Below are 14,932 nucleotides of genomic sequence, written 5' to 3'. Positions count from 1 at the left end.
ATCCTTATTTTAATTGTCATATAAGTCCTTTGTTAGCATGTCATTATCTAGTTTGACTTTTTATGTGATCTTTCTTTACATGCACTGAACAGAAAGATGCAAGAGATTTAAAAAAAAAAAGTCAAAAAAAGTCTGAAACTTGTGCCAGAAGACAGATGCCACACGGATTTCTCAATCGGCAACCTGGAAAATGCATGATCCCAAATAACTAATAAGACATTCCAGAACTCTTTTATACTCTTAAGTTAGAGAGAGACAGACTTTAAAAGCTACAGGAGGTTAGACAGCTTGATACTAACGATGAGTGCAGGAGTGCAGATACTGTACAGTACATCAAATGTTCCTATTGAGTGGAAATATTCTAAGACAAACTATATTCTGTCTGGTAGGAAAAAACATAGTGTGTATGCTTAGTATGCATGTACTGTTCTGTATGTTACACTGTAATTAAAACATTACAAGATATTGTACGTTACTGTGTTGTCACAGGGTAACTATAATGAATTAGTTTGGGAAACTCTGAAACAAATGATGCCCTACTTTTCTAAACTTCACCAGTTAAAATGGAATTGCCAACAGTACCACAAAGACAATCTGTAGCTGATAATATTATTCACGAAGAAAGTCTTGAAAGCATAAAATCTGTTTCAGTTCTTTCACAAGTCTCTAAAACCCCTTTATTCATGAACAGTCTCTTAAAATAAAATGTTATTAAATGTGTATTCTTACAATGCAGTGTTGTACAGAGCATTGGGGCAGCACCCCAGTTCTCGGGCTAGAATCTAGCACATTCTCTAGGTCTCTTAAAATCATCAACAGCATAAGAACTTTAAAAGCTATTAAGCTGGTTCAGTTTAGCTTATTATCATCTCAACAGTGTCAGGTGAAAAGCTATGCACCACATCTGCAGTGTCAGCAAGCTCTTACTCTGACACCACATACTGTACATAGCATGAGGGATGAAACAAACTTCTGGGACTATGAGAATAATGTATACCTTGTGTCGCTGTTGGGACAATTTCTGTCAAAAGAAAGTCAGCAGGCTGTGCATAATCATTCCAATTCTTTTTTTATTAAGGCTTCATTCACTTTTCAAATGACAATCTTCGTTCACTTAACACATCAAAAAAGTTTCCAAAGTATGTGGTTCTCAGACTGTCCTGTGGTTCATTCTGAAACCCACAGCTACTATGAAGCCTGTTTGGCAAGAAACATAATGCTAGATCTCGATGTGCATGGTCTGTGGTTTAATCTGTCTTTATTACTTGTTCCTACAAAATATTTTGAGCACAGCTGCATGCACTTTATTGCTGAATATTTAAGCCCACATCAGTACTTGAATGTATCCTTTCCACATGTACATTGATACAAAAAAGCTGAAGGATTAAGTTACTGTAGGGTGCAGGGTAAACATTCAGCTTAGCTTTCCTGCCATTTGAAATCAACCTACAGTAGATTTCATATATTTGTGCTATATTTGACTTTAATGAATTTCAATTTAATTTTTACGTACGTGCAATAGTACAATCGATGTAAATATTTTCAGTGTTTCAAGTTCTAATTTTGATGGACCAAATAATATTAAGAATGATATAATTTACTAATTGTAATTGTATAGCTATCATAATTGTTTACAGGAGGGTGACTATAAGCAAAAATCTCGATGCATTAAATCACCACTGCTAAAGTTCTTTGGACAAACAGCTGAAAAGACGTTACAGTAATACACAGTATATACAGTGGCTCTACTGGAGGCCTTTAATAACAACATATAATGAGTCTACAGAAGGACTTCTGAAATGACGTTCTCATGAAAGTGTTTCACAAAAAATGTTAAAATGATGTTTATTTTTTGGGCAATTCTGCTGTATCAAGACAAGAATGATGGAAACGATTGACACTCTCAAGCTTTGAAACAGCTTATGAGACCTGAAGGCTGTTCTGGGGAAAGGGGAGGATGAAGAGTCTTTTCAGTTATGCAAGACAGGAAATACATTCAGAATTAATTTGTGTAATGTTCAAGATGATGCACAGTTTTCATGTTGCCAAGAGTCTGTATTGGAATGTATGCTCCTTTCAATAAGTGCCAGAAGCTGGAAGGTTTGGATAGATATGAAGGACTTTTTCTGAGCTATAACTTAAAGGGTAAACAAGTGGAGACATGAGTAAATAAGAGGAACTCTATCACAGAGGCCTTCTTACTCCTGGCTGGGTCGACATGAAGTGTACTGAAATATTTTTAAACAGGACACAGGGTACAGTAGTCACAAAAACACTAAATCATAGAAAGGAAAAAAGCACAAAATAGTTAACATCTCTAACAAATAGTTCAGCAAAGACAGAAAAAGGGTTTTCTTGTACCTGTATCACACCTACAGTACATACATAGATATCATAGCATTTTGAAGATCTTATTCTAACAAAGGATCTAGTGGTTTTAAGTAGAATGGGAACTATAGCTCCAAATACTCATTTGTATTCATTTGGTGCTTTATGTAATAATGTATGATGTAATATTATGTCTGCCCGTCAATACACTGTAATCAAAATCAGACACAACTGAGAAATATATAAACCACATGTAATATGAAAACTATACCTAGAAAAAAAGGTTTAAAAGCCATGTGTATTTATATATATGTGGATATGTGTGTCTGGATGTGTATATATAATTTTCTTGTTCCCTACAAGGCATCTGTTTAATTATTAATAAAATTCAAGGCTGTGCCATTCATTTTCTGTCTGTGCTTAGCAAGCCCCAAGACGTTCCTGAGGAAAACAAAGTCAGGCATCCGGTAATGCGTAACACATGGGGTGTTATTAATACCGGGGCTTTGCTGTGGTGTAAGGTCTTCTGTCTGTTAAATTCCTCCACATGTTCCACTGGCTTAAGCACTTTCTAAAGGCTCATTGTCTGACTACTGATCTATGGCAGCAGCAGCTGATGTCCCTCTTCCTTCCCAGCACACATCTCATTTTCCGCAGAAAAACACTCACCTTCTGCTTGTTGTGCTATGGTTGGAGTACATTCAAGAGTAAAACCCTCATGGCCAACCTTCACTAAAAATCTGCAAAACATTGGTTTACATGTTCCTGGCAAAGATGTCAAACCTTCTTTCACATCAAAACATACACTAAAGAAACACATTGCTGCGTATTTCTTACCACAGTGGTGTCTGTTTATATTAAATAACAAAATACTGAGACAAAAATTACTTTACAGCTGGCTTAAAGAATTATTATAATAGGATCTCACTTAACACTCCAGTCCTTCAGTCTAAATCATTCTCCCCAACATATTTTGGTGAATCATAGTTTTACATGGCACGGTGTTTTGTTACTTTCACTTGTCTTCTATGATCCTATTAAATGAGGTGAAAAAACTCATTTGTAGCCTTGAACCACTTGGCTAATGCACATCTGAAACAAAGCCTGTGCTCTTGTGCAAGCTACCATGTTCAGTGAACTTTCCTAGTGGGACAATTTTATGGTTCTTTTAATACTCATGTTTAATATGGCCAAGCTGGATAAGGATTAGCTGGTAAAAAATGAAGGAGTTCTCCAAAGCAGTCAACAGTGCTTAGTTGCATGTCTGCTCATATGGAGACAGGTGCTTTATGGTGCGAGGCTGAAGGTTTCTGCAAACTGGATTGCCTGCAATGCATCTGCTACTTTCCACTATAACGTGTTCACATCTGGAGGGATGACCTCCAATGAACCAGCTGTGTCATACAATATGCCTTCCAGTGGAAACTCAGAGTAACTGCAGCTTGCTGCATTCTTTTCATAAAAAAAGTTTTGCCTAACATTCTGATGCAATATGGACACAGCACAATAAATCTGCACTAATAAGAACTGTACAAATGTATAAGAGTAAATGTACAAGTAAATGGTTGTAAAATTAGAATGTAATGTGAAGGAAGCTTTTTTTTCCCCAATGTCAATGCCTTCAGAATATTCAGAATTTTCATGTTTAGAATTTTCTATTCAATCCAATAAAATCTTAAATGTTAAAGATTATTCAAACTCTGTCTCTGCCAATGAACAGAGATGTGTAACTAAGCATTTTATTATGGTTTGTTTTTGGTGTGCAGAAAAACTCCTACACAGAAGTACAGGTAAATGAGTCGGGAAATGGCTAAATTGTAAAGATGGTAAGCTGCAAATTGACCTTACGTTTTATCTGTCTAACTCTCTGGGACTTAATTAGGTTTTAGTGACAATCAGTCAATTGTCACTGGATATTGCTGACCATATTGTCAGCGTGCGCTTCCAATTTAAACAGATTACCGCCTGCTTGAATCTATTAAAATGAACATTAGTGAAAATGAGAATTTAGCTGTCCCAGTATTTGCAAGAAATTAAAATATGATAAAAGAACAGAACCAATCTGTAGTGTTTTCTTTGAAGGACTAGGACTGTCACCTTTTGGTCGCTTTCACAATGATGGTTTGGAGACTCTTCTTCAGTTCTTAAAAGACTGTTATTTAAGTGTATCGTGTTGTGTTAGTCATGGAGGAGGTGGAGACCTGCTACTGCAGTCTGACATTCGTGCTCTTCTGAATCACTAATGATAGTCAATCGTGTCACTGAGCTCTAAAAGCAGATTCTCCATGTGGAAGAAAGATTATCTTTCGTTTCCTGTTATGCTGTTTTACAACGGTGGTAAATTTATTGCCCCGGTCTAAGTGATGAATGGAGGATAGGTTTCATGCTGAGGGGAGAGCTAACAAGAGATATTTATAAGGATGTTGGGATTACCAGCTGTGCTTTACCTCAGACTTTCCAGTTTTCTTCAATCAATCAACTCAAGAATCCAAAACCGGTAGTCAGAGACAATTACTTTTAAAGTGCTTTTTTTTTCAAACAGGGGAACTCCAACACAGCTTCACCAACCTGTGACAGTGCAGCTGTTTGGCACTGAATATGTGTTGAGTGCCGTGTTAAAAATCTATATAGCTTACATAGTCAAAGCATTTCTGTGTGTCCTCTGTCTTACTTGAAAAATCAAATCTTCCCAAAAAAGGACAAATCCATACATTTTAGTCTGGCGGCTCACAGGAATATATAAAAAGTAAGTGGAGAATGTGTGATTAATTTTGTGTCCTACTCTGAAATGTGTACCAAAACAGCTATTTACTCTGCTGCGGTTTCACACACAATGCATGAATTCGAAAGGTCCTTTGTAATACAGTTCTATAGTATTACTCAATGTCACTAACCACGATGAGTTTTGTTTTATAAAAAATGCATAACAAGAGCTAGAAATCTGCAATCATTTCCTTATAAAACCTTTCACATCTAGCTATGCTGTGCACAGTTTTAAATACAATGTACACTCTGAAACTGCACTACGATGGGTCTTTGTGTTACCTTTACCTGTATGAAGGTAAATATAATGTATTATATATAATATATTTACATGTATGTTTTGTCTTAGGAGCAGTAAGACAATTTGTAGATGCTTTGGATTGTATCCGTTTAAAGTATATTTTAAGGTGAAAAAACAAAACAGCTCCTTGATCTTCTGTGGATCTGCTTGACAGCATTTGGACACACAAGTTTTGGTGCGGAAGGCAGCCTAAGAATCAAAACACCATTTATTCCTGTAAACCGCCAGAGACATTCAAACAAAGCATGACAAGCTCCAGGGCCAGAAAAGGCATTGCATTTTTCCATCTGTTGTTTCCAGCATACACAGAGCACTATTAGTCTTTCCAAGTAACCCTTTCAAGATTGGGAGTAGCTGCCAACTATAGTTTTCATGACAGCGATGACAGATACAGTATAGAACCCCACTTCATATCTGTATTCAAAACTGTAGGTCTCAAATAAATTCATGTCATTTCTTTGTCTCAGTTTCTTCCTATCCCCTGTTGCTCCTGTTCTTTGCCACTTTCTGGAGTTGAAGTATGACAGCATTATCAAAATGCAAATGAGGCTGTCTCAGGAGGTATTATGTTGCAAAGTGACTTGATTCAGCCTTCAAGCATTACTTTAGCTTTCATACTAACAGGAGATAATTCAAATTATTCATAAAGGTGCTCTGGGACACCTAGAAAAGTGCACATGTGACACAAGAAATAAAGACACACATGGAAAATGAGAAAAAAATGCCATAAGAACTTCAAGTGTTACAGATGTTTGGATTCATTAAATTACACTGTCAACACCACTTAACAGGTACTGAACTGTTTTTTTTTTCCATTTCACTTCCATCCACTCAAGTTTTTCCTCTTTGTTTCGAGGAAACAAGTGTCCAATCTTATATTTAACCTCAGTGTTTTACAAATTCTTGAATAAGTACAAGGAAGATTACTATTAGAAAGTGGAAATTACCCACACCTTTTTAATGTATTACTTGAATGTACTATTTTATTTCTCCTCTGATAATTTTGAGGGAGATGTTGAAGAAACTATACCAAAACTGAAGTCAGATTATTTTATATAAATGATCAAATCTGAGCTTGATCCAGTTTGGCTGAGTTGCCTGGACGAGGGTTTCTGATGTTGGAAAAAGACCTGAAACACCCAGTGACCCCAGGTTCAATCACTGATAATGTGTCCAGTGGCATCAGAGGATGTATTTTTCAACCAATATTACCTGGAAGATTTAACAAATTACGTTTTGCTCAAGTTTAACTTTTAAACATCCAACAACTTTTGTAACAATATGTCCTACATAAGTGATACCAAAAAATCAAATCATGGTTCTATTTACGCACTTATCTAAGAACACTTACTGTAAAACCTAGATGTAGAACTTTGTTATGACATTGGTCAGGTTGTTATCTGACAAGACAGATAAGACAGCATCTAGACAAGACAACCTCATCAGATTTTGAAGCCGTTACTGATAACCGGGTTCTTTAGAGTTGGTGTTAAGAGCAATATCGCTCCCTGGTGGTGGATCTGATTATTGGATTTTTTTTTAATACAAGTGAAAATCGCATTTACGTGCATATACCTTTCTGCCTTAAAAGTATTTTGTTATCAAAGATAAAAATTATAAAAAATAACTACGATAAAATGCATTCAGTTAAAAATCATCATTAGAACACAGCATCTAGAAAATGGCACACAACAAAGGCAAACAGATAATATTTTAAGATAGCTTTATACTGTACAGTACATACGAAATGTGATTTATTAGCATTACGCTGAATTTGGTTATATCCTAGGAAGGGATTTGATTGGATAAAATCACAGTGTTAATTTAACATGGTTTCGCCTATGGGAAATGCTTACGCTACAGTATATAATACCTGAAGTAATCAGAAATTTGAAGGCAAGTAAATGTTACCCTAACCATAATGTCAGTTTTAAGTAACCACTGAAACTGCACTAAAATATTGAAATTCAAATCAAGTGGAACGTTCTGGAAGAACTGATCAAAAATCTCTGGAAACATGTTTCCTTGATAATATTCATACATAAAATGGATTTTAGAAAAGGTATTTGACTTTTGCTGAACTCTTGGGAGGCTATTTCAATTAGTGTTAGTGAGCATAGTTTATAGAATCCAGGGTTATGAAATTTGCCTGGATAGGGTTATAAAAATAAATAAAGCTTTGAGCTTAATGAGAATTATGGTTACATTCCTCCGGGCTTAAATACGTTACTGTGATAAAAAAGTTAAATATATCTTAACATTTTAAAGTAGTTGAATATAGGGTGTTTCCTATGTGAAATGCTTATGCTATATAATACCTGAAGTAACCAGTGTTCTGAATTTTGTATGTAGGAAGACAATAGCACTTATTCTATATTTCTATTCCAGTTGAAAATGCAGCTGTATTATTATCTGCAGCCCTCGTTCCACAGTAAGTATAACCCTAACCCTAATTTCAGTTTTAACCTAGCCCTTAAGCTTCAATTCGTAAAATAGTGAATTCAAATCAAGTGGAAATTTCTGGAAGAACTGATCAAAAATCTCTTTGGGAGCATCTTTCATAAATAATGTTCATACATTAAGTGGATTTTAGAAGAATTACTTGGACATCTGCTAAATTCTTGTGGGACTATTTCATTGAGTGTTAAATAAGCATAGAATCTACGGTTATAAAATGGTTAAGGTTAGGGTTACGGTTAGAAAAACTGTAAAGTTTTGAGTTTAATCAGGGTTGTGGTTGTATTCCTCTGTGCTAAAATATGTATAATAGAAGAGTTAAATTTAAAGAAAATGAATGTATGATTTTGCCGATGGGAAATATGTATGCTATATAATACCCAAAGTAACCAGTGTTCATAATTTTGTAGATAAGAAGACAACAGTACAAGAAGAACAAAACAAAAAAACACTAATACTAATTTTCTTCTCATTCAAAATGCAGTATAAGTGTAACCCCATGTTAATTTAAATGTTGTAATAATGTAGTGTATAATGAAATAAAATATACAATCAGAAGCAAGATAAAAAGTTAAAGCCTTAACATAAAAAAGCTTTAAATCTCAAGGCACATACATACAGTAGCTTAAAATATTTCAACAAGTTTATTTTTGTGGGGCTGTTTATCTCCAATATTAAATTGTACTTGTATTAATATTAGTAATGTTCCTTCTTCTAAAAGACTAGTTGGACACTGCAATTACTTATTACGTTCTGCAATCTGGTTTTGACATAGTCACAGCTGGAGCCACAGGTAAGCTTCTTGTCGTCTTGTAGTGTTATTTTCAAACATCTTTTGCAGTAACCACTTTTTCTTTTCTTTTAGACTTGAATGAAAATGGCAATGTCATACGCAGAGGTTGAAATACAGGGTTGTGTATTGTCACCTATTCTGTTATCAATGGGATCAATATATGCTAATGACATGCAGATTCAAATACGCAGATGACATGGTTCTTGTAGGACTACATTTAAAGGCCCAACCTCTAGGTGAGCAAACCTGCTTTGAACACATCCGTTTTCTTGGTAACTGGTGCCAATTAAGAAATAAATGTAACCTGTACAAAAGAGCTTCTTTTCAATGCTAAAACCAACAGTCTTTGCAGCCAATAGCACTCGGTAGAAGTTGAGGAGAGTTTTAAATATCTGGGAACACATATTGACCCAAGGCTGAGTTAAACTGATAATATAGAAAACATTTTTTTAGGAAAAAGAATGAGAGGCTGTTTTTAATTCAAAGACTGAAGAACTTTAATGTTAGTCAAAATGTCCTAGAGATGGCACATAAAAGCCTTGTTGAGAGCATATGGTATGGAAACATGGGGTTTGAAAAGCAAAATCAAACTGTCCAGGCCTGTGCAAATGGCAGGAAAAATAACTGAGAAACAGCAGCCCCAGCTCAGTGATTTTTCATAATACAGTTATAACATCACAGCTGAGTCCAAGCACCCTCTCCATTCTTGATTCGTAATGGCCCATCAGAAAGATGGCATAGGGTCCCAAATTCAAATAACAACATTTATTAACAAGACATCCTTTCTCCCTTCTGCAATAAAACCCTCCACTACCTATTTATCCATTTATTTATGTATTACATACCATTGTTGTGATTTCATGTACTTTGAGTGATTTTATGTGACTTATGTTTTGCCTGTGTGCTTTGTACTTTCATGGGAGAAACCAAAGACAAATTTCCACAGTAGTGGACAATAAAATATAAACCTATCTTTTGCATTTTGAGACTTCCTGTCAAATTACATCTCAGCAGAAGGGTTTCTCTCAAGAGGTAATGTAGCCTCAGCACCTAAGCTGTAGCACTCAAAACACACAATCAACATGATTTTGTCTTTTGACTACTTTGGCAAGAGAGAACACAACATGAATCACATTAGGTGCAAAAGGAGATGACACTGGTGACCAGCAGAGCCTGTGCTTCTCTTAAAAATAATGATACATTCCAGTCTCCCAGGACAGTGATGAGGGGCACTGTGATTGAGAAGGTGCCATCTTTTAAAACAAGAGTGTCAGACTGAATTCCTGGATGGCCTGGTGCCTTCATAGGTACAGTAACTGTCCGCATTTTCAAAAATTGCTTTTAAATTGACTGTTTTAAAATGACCCAATTATCTAAGGATAATAAGTATCATTGCAAGTTAAAAATTTAGCACCAATAAAAAAACAACCACATTTTAATCATTTAAGCAACAACCCTCTGCAACAGTATTCAACCAATGAATAAGGATCATTGCAGTTCAAATTGGAAAACACACCTTCATGGTGGACATTCATCTGACCCCTTCACAGCCTTTCAGAAATTCAAAATCAATTTTGCAACAATGGTTAAAAAAAAAAGAAATTGCTTGTCTGCTAAAGCATAAGCTGTTTATCTCAGTCGTGTGCATCCCAATTTACTGCAGGCTTTTTCTCTCTTTCTATGCAGTTCACATAACCAGGGTCAAAAGTCCATGATGAATTGTTAGAAAAAGGGTTGCAGACCGCATTAAACCATCATTAATCTGCAAACAATAGGCACTCAGTTCCAGGCTTCATACTCAAACATTGAACAATGGTGAGTTGACAGGAAAACTATGTGATAATGGGCTGCTGCAGGGATAATTATTTATGCATTCATCTACTGATAGCAATAGGGAGGGGAATTTTTAACAATTTTACTTTGGAATCACAGGGATTTATATGCAACAACATTGAGAGAAAGAAAAGACAAGGAATCTTTGGATGTTTGGGAAGCTGAGGTGGAGTTACATGCTCTAAAATAACCTGTGTGGAGGACCGATGCTGTGCTTTGTTCAATCCAATCATTTTTCTAAAGAAAGCATCAAGCAGGCAGCTCCACTCATTGTTCTGCAAACTTAATCCGAGCAAACTAAAACCTGTCAGTCAGAGACAGTTTCTCACGCCTCATACAGTTAACAGTTATTTAGCACTTAATGGTCTCCATGTACTGTACAGTGTCAGACAATTACAAATTCCCATGTCTGGAAAAAAACAATTGCTTTTTTTCTTTCGTATTGGTATTGAGGTGGCCACATGTCTGACAGATCTATTAATGTGAAAGACAGAGAACAGCATTTCAACCAACTGATCATGAATGTCATTTAAATTAGTAGAATATCTTATACACTATTTTTTCAATTTTCATCATTGCCTACTTCCTCAACAAAAGTGACCTCCGAAACCATATTTCATGTTATTGCACCTACTGCAAACTTACAGGAAAACCACTTTTAGTATAGCCACAGCTAAGAACCCCTAAATAATCATGCTTTAATAAACACATTCCCAGCCACACACTTTATCCATTCTCTAATTTTCAAACGGACAAAATTTATAATGGGGGCATGTCGCCATTATCCAGTTTATCATCTGGCATGGCATGCTCATTAAACATAGGGCATGTTCTGAAAACAAACACTTCCTCTTTCGGACCCACGTGAAATAATTAATGAGCAAGCCATACCGCACTTCCACCAACAGACTACATAAGTCTCCCGCATTATATAAGTTACAGTAAGAATGGGAAATTGTTGATTTATTTAAACATTAACATGGGATTTCAGGCATTTGCCGAAGTGTTAAAGGATTTAAATTGCTGTGGGCGCATTTTTAATGAAAGATATATATGCCACAGGTGCTCATTTTATTTTGCTAGGCTAGGGCATTGAATCTACAACCACCTTGTCCTCTGGTTTATTTCAATAGGATCCTATCCATTTTGCCCTGAAAAACCACCAGGGGGTGAGATTGAGCAGCTCACAGCCTGAACTTGGATTTATATTTAGAGGATGACCGAATGCCAGACTCACACCAACACTATGAAATTCCAATGTCTTTACCCTGGAAAATGAAGGCATACATATACTATATTCATTACATGAAACTGAAACGCATACATAAGTGAAATGTCAATTTACATGTGACACAAATGCATTTAAATGTACACTGATATTGTTTTCCTTATAGGCGTCTCCAAAGGACCTTTTCATTTTTATTATTAATACATGGCCCTAAAATTACTGGGCCTGCGCTTTTCCCCGTGGCACCACAATAGTAAGTAACATGTAAGTGTGAGGGATCAACTCACAGCACTCCTGGAGCTCTCTCTGTATCACTTTCCCTGACATAGTGCCCTCCTGATCTAATGGACAGATATCCTGTCAAGAGCATCCCACATATTGTGTATGGATTAATGGTGGTCATCTTGCATCCAGTTAAAAGCATTGGAAAGGAATCTGTAGGCACTGCTTTCTAAAAATGACACATAAAGACTCGTTCTTAAACTGTAACATCGTGTAAGCTATGAGATCTATGAGCACTAGTATTGAACAGAAGAACACTCGTATTGAACCTTTTGTTTTCAATATCCAGCGCATTACAAACTTGCACTGGTATTTAATAACCACTGACAGTGGTGACGCTTAAACAAATACTGTGGTGCATTATTCACTGTAATGTAGAAAATCCAAATCAAGACAGTGTGAAATGCAGATATTATGTGCCCACGTAAAACAAAAAAATCAGTTTCTAAAAGCAGTTAGTTCAATGTCAGTTTACATAAGCAATCTGGCTTATGTAGCATCTAGCGTTCTGTAAACGGATACTATTTACACCTTAAGCTCGATTTCTTTTAATTGAAATTATTTCTATTTAGCGAAAGTGTTTAGCTCGCCCATACGATCACCTCTCTGTATTTTCGTGGATTTTTAAATCCCAGACTTGGTGGAGCCAAAATGTGACGTCACCCAGCCTCAGCACGCCCTTACCCTGAAAACAATAGAAATAAATTAGTGTAGGTTGTGTCCTTCCGCAGGTTTACTGGGCTCACTGTGAAAGAAAAGATTTAAAGTTTTGGGAAAAAGTGAAAATAACCATTGTTGACTCTCAGTTAATGAGTAAACATTTACTGATTCATCTAATGACACATATTTCTTAGAATGAGGGTAAACGGCAAACGGATTCCTTTTATGTTAAATATTGGCGAGATAATTCTCCATTCCCAGATGCGTATTGACAAAATGTTTTGAAAGTATTGATTATAATTAAATGTTTTGGCGATTGTTCTATCATTGATTTGTATTCCGTATGCTATTTTGAAAATAATTTCAGAAATCTGAAAAATACATCGGAATGATGTAAAATGATATCAACTCAATTTGTATTTAAATTATTAAGCAGATCTAAGATTAAAACCGTAGTTATAATATTTAATATTGAAATTAAATGAATACTACAGAGTAGTGTTTCATACACGCATGAACTCTCCTGGCACCTGAGGTCCATCGGGGATCATTTTCAATAAGAGGAGGGGATTCATGTCGCAATCTCATGGAACATGTATGTTTATTTTTTACGCACTTCAGTCGGTATAATTGAATGGGTATGTTTTTTATCAACTCTATTATCCTCATAGACATATATCTGCAGTATTTTATTATAGCTTAAAATGGTCATGAGCATCTTGAAATGAAAAACCCCCTTGTTATCTACATTTTGTATATAATGTAAAGTGGAATATTGGAGCTGTAACGCAGGCCTATACTGTGAATCTGTCTAGACACTGGGTCCCTGGGGTGTAACTAACAACAGCAAAGAGCTTGGATCTCCTCTGTAAAGTGTAAACACATAGTAGCTTTACTTGTAGCCAGAAGGGAAAAAGAGTCCATTTCATTTCGCTTTTTCACATAATGATATCACACAGGAAGAAAAAAACGTACCAGCAATGGCACTAACCAATGGCACAGACAGGACAGAACACATGTTTGTTGTGTAAATACTGCTGCAAGGCCAAACTGGAAATCTGATTATATCCCATCTCCGTCTTATGCTAAAACGCAAGATTTATTACCAAAGTAATATGTCTGGCCCTACAGCAAACAACCCAAACAGTTATGCATATGTATGACAAAACAGATATTTTGTAAAAAAAGGGTCCCTAAAATACTAGAAAGTGCACATTGATCCCTAGGCTCTCTCAGATAAGTTTCCAGAGTGTTGATCTGTAACGAGAACTCTTATGGAGACATTAAAGTAATCCTCCATATCTTGCATTATTTAGTATTTTTTAAATGGTATTAAGTAAACATCTGACTGATATGTATCGATTTGGATGTTATTATTAAAAAAAATGTGACATGTTAGATGTGTTAGAATTACACATTTGAATGAAAATTGTCATTTGTATTGTATTGTATTTGAATGAAGAAAAAAAAGTGAAACATGGGCTCCAGTCAAATTTGGGGAAACACAGAAGAAAGGTGAGTTGAAACATTACCTGACAACTCAACTCTATTAAGTCCTGCTCCATGGTTTGACTCAAAAAGCACTTTGTACCTGGAAATGGAATTTGTTGCAGTAAAAGGAAACACAGAACTAACAACTGTCCAGAACTTCATACAGTTTTATCCTACAACCTCAGAAATTTCAACGCAGGGAAAAAGAAAAGACCTCATCACCTTGTCCTATACACTCACAAAAAAAATCAGAACCAGGTTTTAGGTTTATAGCTGCCAAAGTTGTTGATTTTTTTTTTTTTGCTTTTCAAGAGCTCCCAGGACAAATGGACACCTGTCACTGCAATAATAGCACTGGAAATACCAACAGTACCATCTTCTCCAGTTCATACCCAGAAGAGAAGAAAATGTGTGAGTTACAGTAAGAAATGTGTTAGCTTCACTATAAAAGAAAAGTGGAATAACACAGACACACAGAACTAAAACAATATATGAAATATACCTCCATGCTGGTTTGTGTGCAAGCAATTGAAATGAAATACCTGCTAAATAAAAGCTGCGGGCCTTATATCTACATTTCCTTTATAAACTTGCACTCTACACAAAAGAACACCTTCTTATCTGCCGTACTCCATATCGCAATACGGAGAGAGCTGTGCACAAGCGCTTGGAGACACCTATTAATAAATAAAAGGGCTTCTCTAATTTCTCAGCAGCCTAGTCCCCAGTCGATAACCTTGGCCGGGCAGCGCGCAGTGCAACAATCCGGAGTTTGCGGCTGGCGGAGGGATATGGA

The sequence above is a fragment of the Lepisosteus oculatus genome, chromosome 11 (assembly GCF_040954835.1).
Source record: "Lepisosteus oculatus isolate fLepOcu1 chromosome 11, fLepOcu1.hap2, whole genome shotgun sequence".
In the NCBI taxonomy this organism is placed as follows: domain Eukaryota; kingdom Metazoa; phylum Chordata; class Actinopteri; order Semionotiformes; family Lepisosteidae; genus Lepisosteus; species Lepisosteus oculatus.
This window is presented reverse-complemented; position numbering follows the sequence as displayed.